The sequence below is a fragment of the Malus domestica genome, chromosome 02 (assembly GCF_042453785.1).
Source record: "Malus domestica chromosome 02, GDT2T_hap1".
NCBI lineage: Eukaryota > Viridiplantae > Streptophyta > Magnoliopsida > Rosales > Rosaceae > Malus > Malus domestica.
The window spans coordinates 37648654-37673147 of NC_091662.1; the positions used below are offsets into that span (position 1 = coordinate 37648654).

Below are 24494 nucleotides of genomic sequence, written 5' to 3' on the forward strand. Positions count from 1 at the left end.
AATTGGGAGGTATAAGGCATGGCTGGTGGCAAAAGGCTTTAATCAAGAAGAAGGAATCGATTATGGAGAGACTTTTAGTCCTGTTGTTAAACCTACAACAATGAGAATAGTTCTAGCTTTATCAGCACATTTTCGGTGGACATTGAGACAGTTAGATGTGAAAAATGCCTTCCTCCATGGCATATTACAGGAAGAAGTCTATATGGCATAGCCATCTGGGTTTGTTGATCTTAAACATGAAGATTATGTTTGTAGATTACATAAATCGCTTTATGGGTTGAAACAGGCACCACGAGCTTGGAATGAAAGGTTCACTGCTTTTCTACCATCCTTAGGGTTCAAGTCTACATTTGCCGATTCATCCTTATTTGTAAAAACTGTTGACACCTATGTGGTGATTCTGTTATTGTATGTTGATGATATTATCATCACAGGAAGCCATACACAAGCTATCACTGAGGTTATTCAAGCTCTTACTCACGAGTTTGATATGAAAGATCTGGGACCTCTTCATTATTTTCTGGGCATTCAAATTGTACAGAACAAGGATGGTTTGTTTCTCTCCCAAGACAAGTATGTTACGGATCTGCTTACTAAATCTGATATGCTACTGTCCAAACCGTGTGCTACTCCATGTTTGCCTTACAACCGTCTTCTCAGCAATGATGGAAAGCCTTATAATAATCCTACAATGTACAGGAGCTTGGTTGGTGCTCTTCAGTACTTGACTTTTACTCGACCAGACATTGCTTTCGCAGTGCATCAGGTCTGCCAATTTATGCAGAGACCAATGGAATCCCACTTTATGGCTGTCAAACGGATTCTCAGGTACTTAAAGGCTACTCGAGGCTGTGGTATTCAGTATATCCGAGGTTCACTTGATCTCACTGCCTATAGTGATGCAGACTGGGCGGGAGATTCGAATGATAGAAGGTCCACAACTGGAATGGTGGTGTTCTTGGGGTCTAATCCCATTTCATGGATGTCCAAGAAACAACATACTGTCTCTCGTTCATCAACTGAGGCTGAATATCGAGCTCTCTCTACTACAGCGGTTGAATTGGATTGGATAAAATCTCTGTTGTTGTTCTTGCAGATTCCTTTGGCCGAGCCTCCATTACTTTTCTGTGACAACCTGTCTGCCATAGCACTGACTTGTAATCCAATTCAACATCAACGGACGAAACACATTGAGGTTGATGTCCATTTTGTTCGAGAAAGGGTCGCAAAACAGCAACTCCACGTTCAGTTTGTATCCTCTACTGAGCAGTTTGCCGATATTCTCACCAAGGGTCTTTCTGCACCACTTTTTCAGACTCATTGTGCCAATCTCAGGCTCAAGTTCTCTGCCCCTGAGCTTGAGGGGGGATGATAGGACTACTAATATTCTATAGATGTGAAATAAGAGTTAGTTAAGGTGGTTATTGTGTGGCTTAGAGGGTAAGCTACCAATACAAATAAATACATGTTGTAATAGTCATTTGTAACTAACAAGAAAGGAAATACATCTCTGGATTCTCTCTCTACTCTCTAAGCTCTCTTACTCTTCTACATTTCTCTCTGTCTTTCTTCCTGCATAACCTTCTTCATCAACATATATAATGGTTTACAGTATTTGGGTTTTTTGAGTTGTCTTTTGATTGTTTTGGGTGATTTGTTGCTTAATTATTTTGTTGTCAAGCATTTCTACATTGTTCAGTTGCTCTGTAAACATTTAAGATTGATTTTATTCTTGAAAGTTTATAGCTTTTGTTGGCTAACATAAAATCAGGTTTTGATTGTTTTTGAGTATTTGGATAGTGTTCTTTTTAAAACTGAAATGGCCATGTGATTTCTTCTTTCGATTATTTGGTTTTGTTGGGTGCCCTTATGATTATTTTAGGTGATCTATGGCCTGATTATTTTGTCACTAAGCACTTCTGCATGGTTGAGTTGCTCTGTAAAGATTTAAAATTAGTTTTTCTCTTCAAAGTTTACAGCTTTTGTTGCTTGACATAAAATCAGGTTTTGATTGTTTTGGAGCATTTGGATAATCTATGCCGGTGTTGTGTTTCTTTTTTGGACAATAATTTTTTGTGGCATTATTGAAAGTTTATCAGGTGATGTGTTTGTTTAAATTGGATGAGTGCGGTTTTGTGTGTATTAGTTATTAATTTCAAATTTCGGTATTATATGAAAGATTATGTAGTTTTAATCTTGATGAATGGTGTTTGAGCATGGAATTGGCCGTAATAAATGATGATGTGGTTCGTGTATTGTTGGTGGTATTCAATTGATCTCTCTTTTTTCCTTAGTTTATCATTTTTGGTGTTTTAATTGAATTGACTGTTCTTTTGCGTTTTTGTTTAACAATTTATTCAATTATTTCATTTCTTTTTTAGCTTATATTCTACTTCGATTAGATGATGTTCAGGTTTTTTGAGCTTTCTGTCTAAACTATTTGTGAATTTACCAACCTTGGATTTCATTTGAGCAGTTTAAATGGAAGATCAAGGTCCAACTCCTATTAATCGATTGGTGCCGTATGAAAGAATTGGGAAAATTAAAGTCCGCATCTGCAGAATATGGTAGCCGAGATTTCTAGGCATGACTTATAAATATACAGGACTATTGTAAGACCCCGTATTTTAAAAGTAAATCTTTGTTATTATTATTATATACCACGTGCCTAGCTCCTATCACTACTAGTCTTTATTATCTTCGGAGAGAGATATGGGTGATTAGTAAGCACTCTAGTGTGCTGATTTTACAAGGCTGTTTACCTGGATGTGTCATCCTTTGCACACATGCAATTGACACCTTGCATAACTAGTGACTAAGATCTTGATACTACAATAGGTATCGCAAGAAAAGTATCACCTTCATACACACGTAGGAGTTTACGGATAGGACTTCATATATTTTATTGTATATTTTCCTTGGACCTCAAGTCTTGGAGCCATTCTATTTCACTATAAATAGGAGCTTTGCTCCATTGTTTTTAGAGCATAAAAAGAAGGAAACATGCAGAGCATGCATTACGCAAAGATTGGTGTGTGTGTGTGTGTGTGTCTTATGCGTATATATTTATATATACATTAGAGTGAGAGCTTAGAAAGAAAAGAAAAAGGGAAAGCTAGTTTGAGGTGTGCGGAGATGTTAGTTGGGTTGTCTTGCCAAAGCTTGGATTATCGAGGTGAGTGATTTATATAATGTGTTGCAAATTATTTCTTATTTTCTGATAAACGAAAACCACGAACTATCGTGGGTTTTATTTATGTATAAATCTCTATCTATTTTAAGTCAAGCATGTTGGATTTGTTGAAATACCTTTGGAATCATTAATATCATGATATGTGGATTATTTGGATATGTTCATAGAGCATGAGAACTTTAGTGTTGCATTAATCCGAGGGATAAATGTAAACTGCACACGGGGACATTAGGGCAAAAAGGCCAGTAGGGGTCACGTGGTAAGTTACAATTTATGAAGGATGTAATGACCGTGTAAAGGGATAACGTGATATGGAATTACGTGGCTAAAGTATTGATATTATTATTGTATTTTCTAGTGTGTGTAAAAAGGCATTACTTGACTGGCATATTACATATTCTACTCACTGAGCGACGGTGGTTGTTGCTCACCCCTCACCTATTATTTTATAGATGAGTTATTTGGCAAGACAGGTGTTAGAAGAGCTGAGGTTGTGATTGAGAAGAAGTTTAAGGATTTTAATTTATTATTTTTGTACACCCTGTAAGGATTTTGGAGTTATTTTTATAAGAGAAGTTTGTTTCTTTTTCTTTTTTATTTTTACTTTTACTCGCGCGCCGGGCGCAGGGTTTATTTTTCTGCCGACCCTTGGTCCGGGGTGTGACAACTTCACTATATATTAGTTGATGAAAGGGTGAGAAAATCAATCTTTAATAATATTGACTGATAAACGTTTAACAACACGTGTTAACTATTTCTTATTTGTTCAAATACAAATGGCATAGCATTTCTCCTGTCTAGGATAAACAGGGTGTGCAATCGATTTTTAATCTTTGTATTCTTTGATTTTCTATCGTAGAATAATATATCACTTTCCATGTTAGCTCTATGCAATGTGTAAATTTTTTGATGCATATCCATTGTCTTTAAACTGTTAATTACGCTGATAAATTGACTCTCAGTATTTACTATCCATGTTACTCTGTGATATTTGTCATTTGTGTCTATTTTCATATTATTTCAAGTGTTAGGTATATCAAGCTGGATGGATGAAGTGGAAGAGTGCATCTGGCGTGTTGTGTGACTGCCGTATGCCACTGAAGCTCAAGGGAAAATTTTATAGGACGGCAATAAGGCCGGCGATGCTGTATGGCACAGAATGTTGGGCGGTGAAGCATCAACACGTACACAAAATGGGTGTAGCAGAGATGAGGATGCTTCGTTGGATGTGTGGGCACACGAGAAAGGATAAGATTAGGAATGAGGATATCCGGGGTAAAGTAGGAGTAGCCGAAATTGAAGGAAAGATGAGAGAAAATCGGTTACGGTGGTTTGGACATGTGCAAAGAAGGCCTACTGACGCTCCGATTAGAAGATGCGACTATGGGACAGAGGTTCAGGGCCGAAGGCGTAGAGGAAGACCTAGGAAAACTTTGGAAGAGACTCTAAGAAAAGACTTAGAGTACTTGGATCTAACGAAGGACATGACACAAGACCGAGCACAATGGCGTTCTAAGATTCATATAGCCGATCCCACTCAGTGACTTGGATTTTCCAAGTCTCCAACCGAGAAGTTTTCCTCACTCGAAAAATTAAGGGAACACTACCCCAACCTACATGCTCCACTCAGAAAGCTTCAACATACAAGCTTTAACAAAAGAAAATTCAAAGAACTTAGCGAAGAAGGCTTTGGTGTATTTAACACAATACGTTGAAATGAAGGAAAACTTATTTATTGATATCCCCGATAAGCTACAAATATGTACATATACATGAGTCAAAATAAACAAACAAGATGGAGCCTTCACAAAGGTTGCTTAGGAGAAGTCTCAGCAGTCGGTAGAGCCTCAGAAAGAGAAGGCATCGGAGGGGGATCATTCGGAGCCTCAGTACTGGACAGAACCCTAGAAGGAGGAGGCATCAGAGGTTGATCATTTGGAGCTTCATTACGCGGTACAGCCCCAGAAGACGAAGGCAATAAATGCCTTTGGAACAAACCCACAAATCTCTGATGATCAAGTAAAACCTGACCATCAGTTTCCTTCATCTGGTCAAGCTTCCTCTTCATGTTTGTAGCATAGTCATGTGCGAGCCGGTGCAACTGTTTATTCTCATGCTTGAGCCCTCTAATCTCCTGTTTGAGACTCATCACTTCGGCCGCCAATGATTCAACTTGGCGGGTTCGAGCAAATAGGCGTTGGGCCATATTAGACACAGAACCTGCACACTGAACACTGAGAGCCAGTGAATCCTTAACAGCTAACTCATCAGACCGTTTGGAAAGTAGTCTGTTATCTTTGGGAGTGAGAAGGTTCCTGGCCACCACCGCAGCGGTCATATCATTCTTCATCACGGAATCCCCAACGGTAAGAGGACCAGTAGGGGAGACGAAGGATGGGCGCCATATGTTGTCTGGAGAAGGCGGGGCTGCCTCTTCAACAAGGTTCAAGTCAAAACGACGGTCGGAGGGGCCAGACATTTTCAAAGGTATTGAAGAGAGAAGAGGTCGGACAAATCAAGATCTTAGAAGTGCAAGAATTGAGCTTCTACTGGTGAAGATTCAAGTGTGCTTTGGAACTTAATGCCAGCCCTATAAAAAGCTGCACTCGACGGAGCTTCAGACATCGAAGAGGCGCCTGCTCAGAAATCGAAGAGGCGTTTGCTTTCTCAAAAGCCGGGCTGCTTAGAGACCACGAGGGTTGATCTCATAAATCGAAGAGGTGTTTGCTTTCTCAAAAGTTGGGCTGCTCAAAGACCACGAAAGCCGATCTCAGAAATCGAAGAGGCGCTCGCTTCCTCAAAAGCTGGGCTCCTCAGAGACCACGAGGGCCGATCTCAGAAATCGAAGAGGCACCAACTTTTCCAGCCTTGTCAGCACCTGTCACACGCACACTCAGCTTTGCGGAAATTATGGGTATTCTGTCGAAGACTTCTGGGGAAGTAGAAAACACATGAATCTTACTGTCCAATCACCCACTTCCCACACGCAGCAATAGCTCATGGGTACCACAGATAACTTTGCCAAAGTTCTCTGCCAAAGTTGAGCACGTGAAGCTTGCAGCTCCCACTACATCGCTCTGACCAAGAAGGGTAAAAGAATAGCAAAGAAACAGCACTAACAAAGTTTAGACCCATAAATTTTGAAGGTCTAGCTACCATATTATTACCCACAAGGGTAAAGGAACAGTACCACTGTTGGATAATTGGAAAGTCCCTGTGTGTCAACCTCTGTGCCTCGTGGCAAGGTAGACTAGCAAACATGCCCAACCTTTACTCACATTCGAGAAAACACTCCCAATAAGATTGCTTGCTCCAAAATCGAAGAGGCACCCTCCTCCGAATCTCGAGAGCCAGACTCCCAACATGACTACTTTCTCAAAAATTGAAGAGAGGGTAAAGGAACAGTACCATTGCTGGATAATTGGAAAGTCCCTGTGTGTCAACCTCTGTGCTTCGTGGCAAGGTAGACTAGCAAACATGCCCAACCTTTACTCACATTCGAGAAAACACTCCCAACAAGATTGCTTGCTCCAAAATCGAAGAGGCACCGCCCTCCGAATCTCGAGAGCCACTCCCAACATGATTACTTTCTCAAAAATCGAAGAGACACTGCTCCCCGAATCTCAAGAGCCAGACCCCTAGCATGATTGCTTTCTCAAAAATCGAAGAGGCATCGTTCTCCGAATCAATCGAAGAGGCGCTCGCTTTCTCAAAAGCTGGGCTGCTCAGAGACCACGAGGGCCGATCTCAGAAATCGAAGAGGCACCTTCTTTTCTAGCCTTGTCAGCACCTGTCACACGCACACTCAGCTTTGCGGAAATTATGGGCATTCTGTCGAAGACTTCTGGTGAAGTAGAAAGCACATGAATCTTACTGTTCAATCACCCACTTCCCACACGCAACAATAGCTCATGGGTACCACAGATAACTTTGTCAAAGTCTCTGCCAAAGTTGAGCACGTGAAGCTTGCAGCTCCCACTACATCGCTCTGACCAAGAAGGGTAAAAGAATAGCAAAGAAACAGCACTAACAAAGTTTAGACACATAAATTTTGAAGGTCTAGCTACCATATTATTACCCACAAGGGTAAAGGAACAGTACCACTGCTGGATAATTGGAAAGTCCCTGTGTGTCAACCTCCGTGCTTCGTGGCAAGGTAGACTAGCAAACATGCCCAACCTTTACTCACATCCGAGAAAACACTCCCAACAAGATTGCTTACTCCAAAATCGAAGAGGCACCGCCTTCCGAATCTCGAGAGCCAGACTCCCAACATGATTACTTTCTCAAAAATCGAAGAGACACTGCTCCCCGAATCTCGAGAGCCAGACCCCCACCATGATTGCTTTCTCAAAAATCGAAGAAGCATCGTTCTCCGAATCTCGAGAGCCAGATACCACATACCACTTTTTCAAAGTGCTCTGACAGAGTTAAAACATGTGAAGCTGGCAGCTCCCACTACCGTGCTATGACCAAGCAGGGTAAAGGAATAACATTACTACTTGTTGTTTGGGAGACTCCTATATATGTCGACCTCCATCCCCAACGGACAGGCAGACCTGCAAAAATGCTCAACCCTTCCTCATATCTGAGAGGGCACTCCCAACGAAGCCTTTCGAAATATTCAGCTTTCTTTCCCCCCGATAATACCTCTGCAAACAAGCTATACTAGAGCAAGAATATCTCATATCATCAGGGTTAAAAGCAAGAGTATCCCATATCATGCTTTTTCCCTTTCTTTTCCTTTGGCCTTGTTTTTACCTGCAAGACAAGGAGAAAGAGAGCAATCAGTCAGCACTTGAAATCAAGCTCCCAGCCAGGAACTGACAGCCTGGAACCCCTTACCTGATTACTTACCTGGCATTGCTCTCGAGTACTCATCTTCAACATCTTATGTTGCCAGGGAAGATACCGCATCTGCTTGAGGAACAGATAGGGCAAGTGCGAAGGATACAAGGAAGCATGTGGAGACAAGCGTAACAGCACACGTGCCGATCCATCCATTACTTTGTCAAAAGCAAAAGTATCCCATATCAGCAGGGTCGAACGTACTCTAGATTTGATGGACTTGTTTTGACCCTCAAATTCTTCAGTCGGCCTTATACTCTGGAGGAAACCAGAAAACCCTCCAGCTCAGTTCAAGAATAAGCCTGTGGAAAGTTACTTCTTCAAAAGCAAAAGTATCCCATATCATCTCTTCTCATTTTTCTTCTCTTTATCCTTCATGCTGCTGCAAGATGGGGAGAAGGTGAACAATCAGCCGGAGCTCTGATTGCTTACCTTGTCTGTCACCTCTTTCAGCAAATCCCCTAGCTCGGCGACTTGGGGGACTCCTACTACATGGTTTGTATCGCGCTTGACCAAGCCTGAAACTACAAGTAAGCTTCAAGTGAAATTGATACATTACCTTGTGCATATCCACCAGTTAAAAATACCACCCCTGGATGGAGGAAGAGTACTTCCAGAGAAGCTGCCACATCTACCTATGAGACAGATAAGGCAAGTCAAGATGATACCACACTCCGATACTTAGAAGTTTCGTGATTACGAGATCATTCTCCCACAATATTTCCTAATGTCATTTGTACTCTAATGTCATTTGTACTAAATCATTCACTTGTACTCACTAAAGGAGAGCTTGAACCTATGTACTTGTGTAAACCCTTCACAATTAATGAGAACTCTTCTATTCCGTGGACATAGCCAATCTGGGTGAACCACGTACATCTTGTGTTTGCTTTCCTATCTCTATCCATTTATATATTTATCCACACTAATGACCGGAGCAATTTAGCGAAGATCACAAAAAGCGACCGTTTTCGCTACCTAAGATCTATCTTACAAGAGAACGGAGAATTAGATGGAGATCTCAACCATAGAATACGAGCTGGATGGATGAAGTGTAAGAGTGCATCCAGCATGTTGTGTGACCGTCGTAGGCCACTGAAGCTCAAGGGAAAATTTTATAAGACGGCAATAAGGCCAGCGATGTTGTATGGCACAGAATGTTGGGCGGTGAAACATCAACACGTACACAAAATGGGTGTAGCAGAGATGAGGATGCTTCGTGGGATGTGTGGGCACACGAGAAAGGATAAGATTGAGAATGAGGATATCCGAGGTAAAGTAGGAGTAGCCGAAATTGAAGGAAAGATGAGAGAAAATCGGTTCCGGTGATTTGGACATGTGCAAAGAAGGCCGACTGACGCTCCGGTTCGAAGATGTGACTACGGGACAGAGGTTCAGGGCCGAAGGGGTAGAGGAAGACCTAGGAAAACTTTGGAAGAGACTCTAAGAAAAGGCTTAGAGTACTTGGATCTAACGGAGGACATGACACAAAACCGAGCGCAATGGCGTTCTAGGATTCATATTTTTCCGACCCCACTTAGTGGGAAAAGGCTTTGTTGTTGTTGTTGTTGTTAGGTATATCAACTCTTATACTAACTCAATATAACATGTAATTTTTTTTATGCATATCCATCACCTTTAAAATGTTAATTACAACAATAAATTGGCTTTGACTATTCACTATCCATGTTAGTTTTTAAGGAAAACTAATGAAAAGGGCTTGAAAACTTTGAGTTTTAATGATAAGGACAAAATAAAGGGTAAAGTGAATAGTACCATGATTGACTTTTTAGTGTAAAAATGTGGTTTTTCGTTAAAGTGAACAGTACCGGGTGCTTTTCGTTAAAGTTCCCTAGTTTTTAATGTTTGTTATTTGCATCTATTTTCATGTTATTTCAAGTGTCAAATTCAACATTATTTAATCATTCATAGTGTGTTTGACAATTGTTTTTTCTTGCCTTTCCCATGTTTGATTATCAAGCAACAAGCGATTGACGTCTACTGATGAGATGGACTATGAAATAATAGTGCCAAAAATTGAAGCAGGTGTTTGCTACAAAATTATGAATTTTCACACCAACAAAATGAAGGGCCAGTATTGAGTGGTGCCGCATGACACTCACGTTGTGTTCACTGCTAAAACAATTTTTAACAAGTTGACAAGTGTCTTTCCGCCCACAGATTCTTTTTGCTAGACTATAATAGGTTGTATCCTCAGCTGAACAAGCTTGATGTCCTTACAAGTGATAATATGTATATACATATATATCTCTGTGTGTGTGTCTTAGAATGCGTTAGTGTCTGTTTTATGAAACATTTTGTCATGACAATTATCTTTTGTTCTTTTTTGTTTTTTTCCTTTCAAATTTTGAGATGTTATTGGTCACGTGGTTAGAGTCCAACGTTTGGAGCCCATATAAGTCAATCAGAGAATTGATCACAAATGTGATGTGGTCATTCAAAATATCAAGTTATTTCCTCTACATAATAAACAATTTAATTGTTTTCTATATCAATTGTGTTTATGTCATAGATATCCAAACTGCTGTTTTGTAACATTGGACAATCACATACTTTTGTTAAAAATAATTTAGGATAAATTACATTTTACCTCCTTAGGTTTGGATCGATTTCAATTTCTTACAACATCTTTAAAACATTTCACTTTAATACCTCACCTACTATTTTATTTCAATTTCATACAACCGTTAAAAATTCTGTTAAGTGATGACGTGGCAAATATGGGGTCCCCATTTGTGCTGACGTGGCTGCCATATTTGTGCCACGTGGCTAAACACTTAATAAAAAATTTAAAATAATTAATTAAAGAAAAATATTAAAAAAATAAAATAAAACCAGAATCCCCCTTCGTCTTCCTCACCTGACACCCCTCCATCCCCTCCACCCCCTTCGTCTTCTCCCATCCCCCATCACCCACCCTTTGCCTACCCGAGCCACCCTTTCTCTGATCCACTTCTCCCTCTTCACCTCCCCAACCCACCTTCTCCCTCTCCTCAACTCTCTTCACCTCTTTTCCATTCTCTCTCCCCAGATCAACCTGCATCCAACCCTAATTCCCAAAATTTTATTAGCCCCAATTTTATCCCTAATTTTGGGCAAGAAGAAAGAAGGAATGAGGAGTTTTTCTTTCCCACTTTTTGCGATTTTAGCACCAGGGGTGGAGTCGGTGGAGGGGTGGAGGAGATGGAGGTGGGAGCGGCGGGGGGGGGGGGATGTGGAAGGTTTTAATGGTTGGGTTGATTGTGAGGGGAGCGGAGAGGGTGTAGTGGAAGATGGGTTTCTAGGTTTGTTCAAACTATTTTTTTCTTTTTTTTTTAAATAGTGTCAATATTATAATATTTTTTTAATGTATAAAAGTTATTTTTTTGCCACATGGCACAAATTTGGCAACCACGTGGCACAATGTGGCAACCACGTCAGCTTTTAACGGACCAATGGATGAAAAATGTAACTGATGTATTATATTGAAATAAAATAGTACGTGAGGTATGAAAGTGAAATTTTTTGAAGATATTGTATGAGGTTGCAATAAAACTCAAACTTGAGGGGGTAAAGTGTAATTTACCCAATAATTTAATGCGTTTTGGACAAAAATTTATGTGACGTTTTAATCACTTTTTCAATTTTATTGTTAATTATTTTATTTGGTAGAAAAGAAGAAGGTAAGATTACATTGTGGTTAGACGTTGCATGTGACAACCCGTCCCTAATTTTACATTTTTATTCATTTTAAAAGAGTGATTTCATGAAAATGCCCTAGAGGCAAGGGTATTGACTCTCGTTAACCAACGTATAGTGAGGTGTAAAAAATATTTTTTTAGTGTATTCTTGAAGTACTCAACGATACGAACACGTAGGTGCAAGTGGAATCGAAATCAAAGCTACGATTAAAGTTTTACAGAGCTACGAATCTGAAAGTATTTTGAAGGAATCACTATTTTAATTATATTATACTATTTTATATTACTAATTTGTTATGCCACATGGGTGTGGCTGTGATGGGAAAAGAAAGGTGAAGAAGGAAAGATCCAATGACTAATCGAGGTGGAGATTAGGGAGGGGAAGGAGAGAGGTGAGTGGCACCCAACCCAGACCTTCATCCCCTGAACCATTATACCCAAGACCCGACCGACGGTGCCATTGGTTTCAAAGAAATTTATGGTGGTTCTTTGGAAAATTAAGATTCCTCATCACTTGGAATCATCATAGGATCCTTCCCCTTACCCTTCTTATACAAAAATCCGAGCCAATTTAACTCCAATTTAAGGAATTCGAACTGAGAGTTCAAATGGTGCATGAAGGCGATTCGTCCAATTTCGAAAGGTTTTTTGTCAACCATCACCATCCTTAGGTGTTCCTTGAGCCCATGAATAAACCCCAAACAACCTTGGAGGCGGCGGAGCACCGGAAAAGCTGAATCGAAGGCCACAATTTTTAGGGTTTACGGCAGATTCGAGACGAATTGGAGCTTTTTCTGGCCAAATTGGTCTTAGTCACAGGTATGAAACTTGCTCTACTCATTGAGATCTTTATTCCTGTAAAATTTGAGAAATTTTGGAATTAGTTGAATTTTTCGGCAAGTCGGGCGGCGTGTAGGCCAAGATCCCACCTACCCTTCCTAGACTAATTTGGTTATTCTGAGTTCATATGTGACATTCGAATGACGAAATCCAACCATTGAATCTTAATAGAACTTTAGGATGTTGTTCTAGAAGCTTATTAAAACTCTTAGGAAGTTACAGGTCGAAAATTCGAGGTGCGGATCTTCCGGATTGAGTTACGTAAGGTTTTGGACCTTACCGTCAACCTTCGACCGACAGTTGACTTTTGGTCAATGGGGTTTCAAACCATTATAGAATGTCCTTGGGGATGTGTTTTATGTAAGTTATGTTTTCTATCGATAAGAAGTTTGAGACATAATTTGATAATTGTTCTAGGCGCCGATCGTTCGTGATGCCTCGATATTCGTGCTAGAGTTGTAGCGCGGACTTTAGGTGAGTGGGTCTTATCCTTTATATATATATATATACATATATATATATATTGATAGTTTCCAATTATGCATTTGAAAAAGAATTTCTTACGTACGCCTGGATTAGACTAAAGTTTATAAAAATTAGCGAAATGACGGAATTTATGAAACATGCTACATCCTACGGGATGCACATGCATGCTTATAATCTTTTATGCCATAATTATATCTATGGCTATGAATGTTGTTATGTTGATTCCAATTATTGCATCATTATGGCATGTTTTTACCTCCCGCACCGCATGCTCGCCTTGGATCCAAGTAAGTGCCAGTCCTGTCGTATAGGTCGCATTAGGCAACTCCAACTCGTAAGTAACCACGATTATCACCAGTCTTCACATGATCTTAGCACTAGAGTGTATAGTATGATTACACCCAGTCCTGTTGTATAGGTCGCATTAGGCAACTCCGACTCATGTGCTAGCATAGATTGATGAGCAATAGATGCAGTCGTATAGGTCGCATTAGACGACTTCGACTGCCGTGCTAGCATAGGTTGTTGAGCACCTAATTTTACTTATATTACTATTGAGATTTTGTGATTTTGGGATGTCATGCCTTATTTACGTTTTGCAGGCTATGATAAGTATTTTCATACTATATGTAGTATGTATAGTTTGGAAACTATACATGTTTTACGGCGAGGGGTTATAACGTTTTCAAAGGTTTTTATTAAAACTTTATTTTCAGGCTCACTCACCCTTATTTTTTGTCCCTCTAGGTTTTAGCTGCTGAACTTTTGTATCGATGAAGATTATTGGCAAATCTCAGTATAGGTTGGTATCTTTGAAGGTATAATCCTTATCTTACCTTACTGTACTTTACTTACGCTATGACATCACGTCTGAAATTGGTTCATTCCCGCTCACGATGCACTCTTGTATTTAGGCACTTTTAGGTTTAAATTTATTCACATTTCCACATCACTACACTTTATGGCTTTGTCACCCTCCAGGTGTCGGCCAGCACAGCTCGATTCGGAGTACAGGTGGACGTTCCGGGTCGGGGTGTGTCATTGTACACAGCTTTACTTCTTTGTCGTTCGATTCATTGCCCTAACCAATAATTGCAGTTTTTACAAGCTTAAAAGTCAAGCTATTTGCAGGTATATACTTCAATAAAAAAAAATAATTGCTTTTGTATTCTCTTTCTCAGATGTTTATGTGCTAGTTTAGTTTTCAATTCTATTTTCCTCTCCTCACTAGAATATGTTACATAATTTTATTCAGTCTTAAACTATTTTTGAAAATAAATCCATATGTTCTGTGGATGTGTAACACAAAATTTTGATGTGTAAATAAAAATTCTTATGTTGTGATGTAGTGTTTGGACAACGTTCTATTCATGCGTATACTGTGTTATATCTCTTTTAATTTTCTTCTTGAAAAATTAGTACATGTCTCAGTTAGTGATTTATCAATTTCCACCTGTGTCTACCAATGTCTTAATAATGTATTATTATAATAAACATGTTATGAAGGCTGTATTCATTTTAGGAAGGTTAATTTTCACACTCCCTTTTTTTTTTGTTAAACATCATTTATTATCGCACACAACATCCATCCAATGTAGACAAGACTTAATCCTATACGTTTAAATTTACCCTTTTTTTCCAAACATCTGAGAAACTATTTACAGTGTGTGGTGATACATCTTTTTTGGCACACCCCGACCGAGATCAAGGCATGCTGGCCATCACGTGAGAGTGACGTAGCCATGTGCACAATGCGAAAGCGATATTGATAAGAATTATACGAATAATTAAAAACCAAATTAGTAGAGTGCACTACTAACAGAAAGTGATAGGAGTTAGTTACAACAGTGAACACTCCTAATCAGAGCATAATTTCTAGGTGCAGTCCAGTAGGACAAGTACTAGTTATACAGTACCATAAATGTCCTACTATTATTTAGATAAGTCAGAGCTGCTGATGTCCTCCAGCCACCAACAACAAACTTACTTAAAACCTGGAGAGGCGCAAAATAGAAAACGTGAGTGGTCAAAAACAAATGTTTTACAAAATCATTTTCTTAACAACAAAGCTAACCCCTCGCTGTAAAACATGTATAATTTTTCCCAGAATCAAAATATAGGCATATACATAATATATATATATATATATATATATATATATATATATATATATATATACGTATATATGAATTCATATCAATTCAACTCATGCTTCACATAATCATATTCATATGTATGCCATGCCAAAATATAACAAAGTAAACAATCCAGGTAAAAATCAATTCATAGAAATATGATATGTTAGCCGGAACCCTTGTGGTAGTCTGTACGGCTGAATTCATAGCTCAAAATCAATCTAGCCGGAGTCACTACAATGACCTATACGGCAATATACTGCACATAAGTCGGAACCTTTACAAAGGTCTGTACGACAAGATTGTGTGTAATATAATTATGCTCAATTTTACTCTCTCATAATAACCGGGCGATAAATCGCTAGTCACCTACGAGTCAGAACCATAAATAAGGTCTGTACGACAAGACTGTGCACTTAAGTTGGATCCAATATGAGCATATAGTGCGGGAGGTGACGTAAATAAACAGGCATGTACTTTATATCTCTAGCTAAATCATAAACACCCTAGGTGCAGTTTTATGAGCTCAACATCAATCAATCATGTTGATGCACAAAATCAGCGAAGACTTTGGTACAACAGAAAGTGTCAGGTTTTGTGACCTTCGCTTGGTTGCTTCGGTCACTAGTGAGGATAAGTACGTAAATGAATAGAGACAGAGAAGCAAACACAGGATGTACGTGGTTCACCCAGATTGGCTACGTCCACGGAGTAGAGGAGTTCTTATTAGTAGTGAAGGGCTTACACAAGTACAAAGGATCAAGCTCTCAATTTAGTGAGTTCTTGTGAATGATTTAACACAAATGGCATTAGGCCATATTGTGGGGGAATGACCCCTATTTATAGAAAAACTTGTAGCTTTGTCACATTGACATGTGTCATGTTGTGATTGGTTCTTGATGTCGACACGTGCTGCGCTCTGATTGGCTTCTAATCTTGACACGTGTCGAGTAGTGATTGGCCTCCTGGTCGGAGGGGAACTCTTCTGGGTCCTTGACAGTATAGCGTTGGCCGGTGCTCGGTAGTTTCGGGATTGGTCAAGTATGGTACAAACAGTGCTCCCCTAAGTTCCCGAGTGAGGGAAACTCCTCGGTTGGGGACTTGCAAGATCCAATCCCTTGAGTAATCACGAAACTTCTAAGTACCGAAGTGTGGTCTGATCTTCATCTGCCCTTCTCTGGAAGTACCTTTCCTCCATCCGGGAATGGTGTATTTAGCTGATGTTGACGCACAAGGTAATGTATCAATTTCACTTGAAGCTTAGTTGTAGTTTCGGGCTTAGTCAAGTGTGATACAAACCCTATAGTAGGAGTCCCCCAAGTCGCCGACCTAGGAGATCTGCCGAAAGAGGTGACAGACAAGGTAAGCAGTCAAACTTCCAAGTAAGCAACCCAGGATCAGAGATTTGACTTCGGCTTCCGGTTGATTGTTCTTCTTCTCCTTGTCTCTCATTCAACTGTCAGGATAAGGAGAAGCAAATGGATAAGAGATGATATGAGATACTTTTGCTTTTGAAGAAGTAACTTTCCACAGGCTTATTCTTGAACTGTGCTGGAGGGTTTTCTGGTGCCCTTCAGAGTATAAGGCCGACTCAAAAATTTGAGGGTCAAAACAAGTCCATCAAATCTAGAGTACGTTCGACCTTGATGATATGGGATACTTTTGCTGTTGACGGAATAATGAATGTGGTATGGAAAGGTGTCGTGCTGTAGTGATCTGTTTCAGCCCACCGTTGAACCTTCTGCTTCAATCTTTTGCATGGCAGAAGTGGTGTGCAACCTTTGCATTCAAATGGTCCTTCAGAACATTCCTTCATAGTGACTCATCCCCGCTTGGCAGCTTCAGTGTAAAGAGCCAATATCTGATCAACTGTCATGAGGTATTTGCCGGTGGAATTCGTGACCTTGACAGCAGTTGAGGATGAGTACTCGAGAGCAATGCTAAGTAAGCAACCAGGCAAAGGCTCCAGGCAGTCAGTTCCAAATTGGAGGTTTGATTTCAGGTTCCGACTGACTGCTCTCTTTCTCCTTGTCCTGCAGGTGTGGACAAGGACAAAGACAAAGACAGGGAGAAAGCATGATACGGGATACTCTTGCTTTCGACCCTGATGATATGAGATACTCTTGTTCTTGGTGTGGCTTATTTGCTGAGGTATTATCGGGGGGAAATAAAGCTGAGTATTTCGAGAGGTTATGTTGAGGGTGCCTTTTCGAATGCGAGAAAGGGTTGAGCATTTTTGCAGGTTTGCCTGTCCGTTGAGGAGGGAGGTCAATGTATATAGGGATTTCCCAATAACAAGTAGTAATGCTATTCCTTTACCCTTCTTGGTCACAGCAATGTAGTGGGAGCTGCCAGCTTCACGTGTTTTAATTTTGTTAGAGCACTTTGAAAAAGTGGTATGTGGTATCTGGAAAGCTGATATTACGTGTGAAGATTACAGACAAGCTTTATCTAAGGAAATCTGGCTCTCGAAGTTCTGAGAGTTGTGCCTCTTCGGTTTTCGAACAAGCAATCCCGTCGAGGATCTGACTCTCGAGATTCGGAAAGCGGTGCTACTCCGGTTTTTGAGAAAGTAATTATGTTGGGAGTCTTTTCTCGAATGTGAGTAAAGGTTGGACGTTCTTGCCAACCTGTCTTGCCGCAAAACACGGAGGTCGACACACATAGGGACTTTCCAGTTGTCAAGCAGTGGTGCTGTTCCTTTACCCTTATGGGTAATAGTAGGGTAGCTGGAACTTCGAAATTCTCGTGCCTAAACTTTGTCAGAGATCTTTGACAAAGTTATATGTGGTACCCGAGGAGTTGATGGTGCATATGGAGAGCGGTGATTGAACAGTAAGATTCACGTGCTTTCTACTTCACCAGAAATCTTCGACAGATTGCCCGTAATTTCCGCAAAGCTGATTGTGCATGTGACAGGTGCTGACGAGGCTGAAAAAGCAGGTGCTTCTTCGATTTCTGAGATCGGCCCTCGTGGTCTCTGAGCAGCCCAGCTTTTGAGAAAGCAAACGCCTCTTCGATTTCTGAAGCTCCGTCGAGTGCAGATTTTTATAGAGGCTGGCATTAAGTTCCACAGCACACCTGAATCTCTACCAGTAGAAGCTCATTTCTTGCACTTCTAAGATCTTGATTTGTCTGACCTCTTCCTTTTTCAACACATTTGAAAATGTCTGGACCCTCCGACCGTCGTTTTGACTTGAACCTTGGAGAAGAGACAGCCACGCCTTCTCCAGACAACATATGGCGCCCATCCTTCATATCCCCTACTGGTCCTCTTACCGTTGGGGATTCTGTGATGAAGAATGATATGACCGCTGCAGTGGTGGCCAGGAACCTTCTCACTCCCAAAGATAACAGACTACTTTCCAAACGGTCTGATGAGTTGGCTGTTAAGGACTCTCTGGCTCTTAGTGTTCAGTGTGCAGGTTCTGTGTCTAATATGGCCCAACGCCTATTTGCTAGAACCCGCCAAGTTGAATCATTGGCTGCTGAAGTGATGAGTCTCAAACAGGAGATTAGAGGGCTCAAGCATGAGAATAAGCAGTTGCACCGGCTCGCCCATGACTATGCTACAAACATGAAGATGAAGCTTGACCAGATGAAGGAATCTGATGGTAAGGTTTTACTTGATCATCAGCGGTTTGTGGGTTTGTTCCAAAGGCATTTATTGCCTTCATCCTCTGGGGCTGTACCTGGTAATGAAGCTTCAAATGATGAACCTCCAATGCCTCCTCCTTCTGGGGTTTTGTCAAGTACTGAGGCTCCGGATAACCACCCTCCGGTGCTTTCTCTTTCTGGGGCTCTACCGACTGCTGAGACTTCCCCTAAGCAACCTTTGTGAAGGCTCCCTTTTGTTTGTTTATTTTGACTCATGTATATGTACATATTTGTGGCTTATCGAAAATATTAATAAATAAGATTTGCTTCATTTCAACATATTGTGTTAAATACACCAAAGCCTTCTTCATAAAGTTCTTTGAATTTTTGCTTTTGTTGAAACCTGTATTGTTGAAGCTTTGTGAGTGAAGCATGTAGTTTGAGGTAGTGTTCCCTTAATTTCCCGAGTGAGGAAAACTTCTCGGTTGGAGACTTGAAAAATCCAAATCACTGAGTGGTTGTGAGACTGCCGAGTATCAAGGTGCAGTAGCATATGGTGGGAGTCCCCCAAGTCTTCAGGCGAAGAGAGTTGCCGAATGAGGTGTCTAGCTAGTAGTCAATGTCATGAGTAGGAAAACTTCACTTGTTTCTTTTTGAAGTGGTAACCCAGGGCTCTTTCTTCATATATTGTTTTTTTTGTTATGAAGATGTGTTAGGCCCAAAGAAGTGGAGGCCTAGGCCCTTTTTTTTTTTTTTTTTTTTTTTTTTTTTTTTTTTTTGTCGACTGAGTGGGATGTGTTCAGCTGAATCCAAATAGGGGGATGTTTTCAGCCGAATCCAAGGAGGGGGGAAAGCATGACTCATCATCATTTGTCATGATGTTGTTCCTACACTTCATCATCATTTACTACTTTTCCTTTTCTTCTTTCATAATATGCCATCAATGTGTTTAATTTTCTTTTGCTTTGCCTTTCCTTTTTGGCTGGAAAGATTGCCATCTTTCCTCACAATCTGATTTACTGCAGTCTTGTTGAAGGAAATGTGGGTGTTGGAGCTAGGTAAACCAAGGAGGGTGTCTACGTAGAGGGAGTGGTAGCTCTTCAATATAACACCATTTTCTGTGGCGCAAATCGCAAAACCATCTTCATGAAAGTTGTTCCTTAGCTCGTTAACTACAACATATCCGAATTGGAGATCCATCGGAGCAGTACAACTCCAGAAATTCAGGTATGATGAGTGATTGTTCGTCATTTGTATATCAACGCGTCAGACCTGTTGTGAGCTTCAAAAACTCCATTTTCTCTTGCTCAGATCAACATGCTTGCTTCATTGAAGTTGTTCCTCAGCTTGTGAACTACAACATACCCAAATTTGAGGTCCCTCGGAGCAGTATAACTCCAGAAATCCAGGTATGATGAGTGACTGTTTATCATTTGTCTGTCAACCCGTCAGATTTGTTGTGAGCTTTGAAACTCTATTTTCTCTTGCTCAGATCAGCATGCTTGCTTCACTGAAGTTGTTCCTCAGCTTGTGAACTACAACATATCCAAATTGGAGATCCCTCGGAGCTGTATAACTCAAGAAATTCAGGTATGATGAATGACTGGTTATCATTTGTCTGTCAACCCGTCAGATTTGTTGTGAGCTTTGAAACTCTATTTTCTCTTGCTCAGATCAGCATGCTTTCTTCATTGAAGTTGTTCCTCATCGTCTCTTTCATAACATATCAAAAATTCAGAATGAACTAATGGTTAAATATTTCCAGATCTTCGAAACATCACAGCAGCTTCGAAATCTGCAAGAATCCGACTGTCATGTTTGGAGCTTCAACACTTTAATTTCCGTCGCTCAAAAAGAAATGGTTCCTTCTTGAAAGTTGTTCATATGCGCAAAAACTATAGGGTGTCCAAAATTCAGCTCCATTGGAGAAGAGCAGAGGTTGCAGAAATTTGATAGATGAAAGGAGGCGGAAGAGGGAGAGAGAGAAAAAGTCTCTTGGGTTGGATTTCTATTTTGGGGCAGATTCCAAGTTTTGTAGCACCTTCATTATTGATGAATTGCTTGTACTTTTGTCCATTATGAAACTTGGGACTTTGGCTTGTTGTTGGATCTATTATAATATGTTTGGGAACATATATAAGTGAATAAATAAGAAGGAAAATTTTGGGCCCTTGTGGGTGTAAAACAAAAAATGTTTATGTTTACCCAAGTGTTTTTGTACAAGTTCAAGGGCATCTTGGGTTTTGTGAACAAAATTTGTTTATTTGGAGCAAGGTTTTGTGTTGAAGCTTTGTAGGTGAAGCTTTGGAGGTGAAGCTTTGATGGTGAAGCTTTGTAGATGAAGCTTTCTGGGTGAAGTTTTTTGGGTGAAGCTTTGTGGGTGAAGCTTTTTAGGTGAAGCTTTGTGGGGAAGCTTTTTTAGGTGAAGCTTTTTGGAGGTGAAGTTTTTTTTTTTTTTTTGCGCTTGACACGGTCTTCATTTGCTTGTTTTGTAGTGACTGTGGAAGACGGATTGCTTTCTGATTGAGAAGGGTTCCGGCATCGCTTTGCACCATCTTCATGTGGGTAATATAGGAACTTCCTTATGTTTTGATCATGCATGTAGTGATAGAATTTGTTTCTTCTTATTGTAGATGTCAGAGCCTGGAAGTTCTAGTGATGAGGGTTCTTCTAGCTTTAGCTCTAAGTCTGAGTCTGCAATGTCGGAGTCTTCAGGGTCTTTGTTAGAGTCCTGTACTAGAGAAACATTGGATGATCTTCCCAACCGTCGAACTTTAGCTATTGCTAGTTCTTCCTCCATGGCGTTGGGTGAGGGGGTTGTTTTTTATGGCATACCCATAGTTCGCTCTGAGTTCACAGCAGACCATCTAAAGAATAACTTGTTAAATAATGAGAAGCAGGTTGAGGCGCTAAGGCAGTCATGTAATATCCCTCGTAGTGTAGGGATACGTTTGGTACATGATGAAGAATGGCCTTCTGAGCCTCCCCAGGGTCATGTTATGTTCTACACCCAGATATTACTGACTTTAGGGGTGAGACTACCTTTACATCCGTGGTTGCAAAAAATGTTATCTTTGATCGGATATGCACCTGGGCAACTCAATCCTGGTTTCTGGGATACTTTGATTGGATTTTATATCATTTGGATGGAGTGTGGGTTGTGTGAGCCTTCCTTCCATCAGTGGCGTTACTGTTACAAGATGCGCCCAGCAAAATCATGCACTGGTTATGCCGAGTGTGCATGTCGGAGTGAGAGAGAGCGTATTGTGTATGGTAAGAAAAAGGCATACTACACATGGAAAAACCGTTGGTGCTTTCTGTATAATGATTGGGAGTATGATAAGGGTGTCACGCCTGAGCGACGTGTGCTTACTCACTTCCAGACTGTAGGTTGTAACGTATCAACCGTTCGTACTATTTGCTATTTGTTGTGGTCTTTTCTTGCTTCTAACACTTTGCTTCATGTAGTGACGCGGGGCACCATCCAACTGTTTGGGCAGGAGCTATCTGACATAGAGAAGGTGTTAAGGGTGCCCAAAGAGGATAGACACTTAAGCAAGCTACGACCCTTATTTCGTCGGTACGGTTTCCAACCCTTAGTTTCCGAGAGCCAGGGACGATCGAGTAAGTTGTATCCTTCATGTAAACTTAGCTCAATTCCTTACTTTATTTGGAAAGTTGTATTTCTTATTTTGATTTTCCTTATGCAGTGGAGAAGGTAAGCAAGAAAACAGGGACTAGCACCAATAAAAGGAAAGCACCAGTGTTAGTTCCTTCGGAAGACATCCTACCGCATAAGAAAATTCATAAGTTCCGAGGGGAAACATCCGTTAGACCTAAGTCCCAAGATGGGGTCCTTAAGGGGCCTGCCTTTAGGAAGACTGGAGTCGAGGCCGTTGAAAATGCTGCTGCCGTAGTTGTAGGAGAAGGGAGCCGACTGTTGCCTCCTCCTCTTACTATGGAGCACACTGTCCAGGAAAGTGCTCCCCTACTCTTTTTACTGGAATGAGAGTGGTGAGGATGGAAATCCTTCCTCTTGCCTTGAAATTGATATGTCTGTTGATTCGGTGAAGCATTATGCAAGGCATGGGGAGGTGCCACTGCTGTTTGGAAAGTCGAGGTCTTCTCATTTAGGTGAGTCTGGCTTCCACCTCCCACTTGTTGATAAAGGATGGTTGTAGGGGGTTTCTCCTGATATGTCTTTGCCTCGGCGGAGGCATGGTTATAAGCCTGCGCCATCACCTCAGAGTAAGTCTTCCAAGTATTGGCATTAATCATGTATTTAAAGAAACAATCACGTAGGCCTGCCGTGAAGGCTTTGAGGGCAGTCTTGTCGTCTGCCTCGGCACACCGGGAGTATTCATGGCTGAAGCGGCCAGCATACATACGTAATGACTCGTCTGGCTTCTGGCGGATAGTGTACAAGTCATCTGCAGAGTGCAAGCGATCGGTTTGGAAAATGTGTTGGGAAACAAATAGTTTCCTCAATTCCTCAAATGAGTCTACCGTCTCAGGTGTAAGACGACAATACCAATTTAGAGCTCCACCAGAGAGGGTGGAGGGGAAGAGAAGACATCGCTCTTCGTCGGTGTGCATCCGGTATGCCATGGTGGACTCAAAGAGGTTAAGGTGCTCAATCGGGTCCTCTTTTCCAGTATAAAGTTGCAAGCCAAGCTTTTGCTTTGTCTTTGCTTGAAGGGGGGTGTTGAGGATCCTCCTTGTAAGAGGGCCAGGCCTGGGTTGGTTCCAGTCAGGTATTTCAGCCTGACGTTCAGCCTTCAACTTGTTTACTTCCTCAAGAAGTTGTAGGACAAGGGGGTCCTGAGCGGAGTTATGTGTCACTGGAGCTTTCTTTCGTAAATCTCCATCTCCTATTGGAATTAGGAAGGTTTGATCAAGGGCATGTGATTTTTCCTTGGACTCGCTGTACTGGCTTCCAGGGTATGTCTGTCGGAACACCTCTGAGTCCCCTGTACCCTCATGTCTCTCTAGGACTTGTTGCCCCTTCCTCAAATTGGTGGCCGGCTTGGGCCGTGGCAGGGGACCGAGTCTCTCAGAAATCCTTGGGTCATTAATCTTTGAGCTTATATGGATGGAATTCTCTCGACGTTGCTTCAGGAAATCCTGACAATCGCGAAAGACGGCTTTCGATCCTTCTGCCCCTTCAGCAAAGAGATGTCTCCCTCCACTTCTCATGGTTCGGGTCGAAGCAACTGGGTTAAGAGAAGCCTCATGTTGATTATCAAGTCGAGGGGTAATCTGTTCCCTATCAGGGATATCTATGTCGAATGCATGTGACCCTCCATGTTGGAGGGCACCCAGTTGATGGTTGACTTCCACGGGGGCAACAAGCTCGCGTGTCTGAGCTTGCCTAGCTTCGTGGAGTGTCTCGAAGAGCTTCTCATATTGCTCCTGGAGGACCTCATTCCTCATTGCTATCTTGTTGTTATGAGCTTCCAACTCATCGACTTTAGCTTGAAGAAGAACTCGTTTTCCTTCCTTCTTTCGTTGTTTCGCACTATGTGCAAGGGGGGTGTCATTCTGTGTGCTGTGGCTTCCTTCGCTTCCCATGCTGGAGAGGGATGCCTGATCAAAAGAAAGTGTACGAATGATAGAAACCAGCTTGACACAGCTGAAGAAAGTAGGAATAAGTGTCGCTTCCCACAGACGGCGCCAAATGTTGATGCACAAAAT

General features: G+C 41.1%; 1 long non-coding RNA gene across 1 annotated transcript; it reads left to right on the forward strand.

Annotated features, from left to right (window-relative positions):
* Positions 1-19594: 19594 nt before the first annotated feature.
* Positions 19595-20970, forward strand: LOC139193992 (uncharacterized). The gene is made up of 3 exons (XR_011578609.1): positions 19595-20027; positions 20112-20390; positions 20566-20970. It is a non-coding gene; the product is annotated as an uncharacterized lncRNA (long non-coding RNA).
* The last annotated feature ends 3524 nt before the right edge of the window (positions 20971-24494 follow it).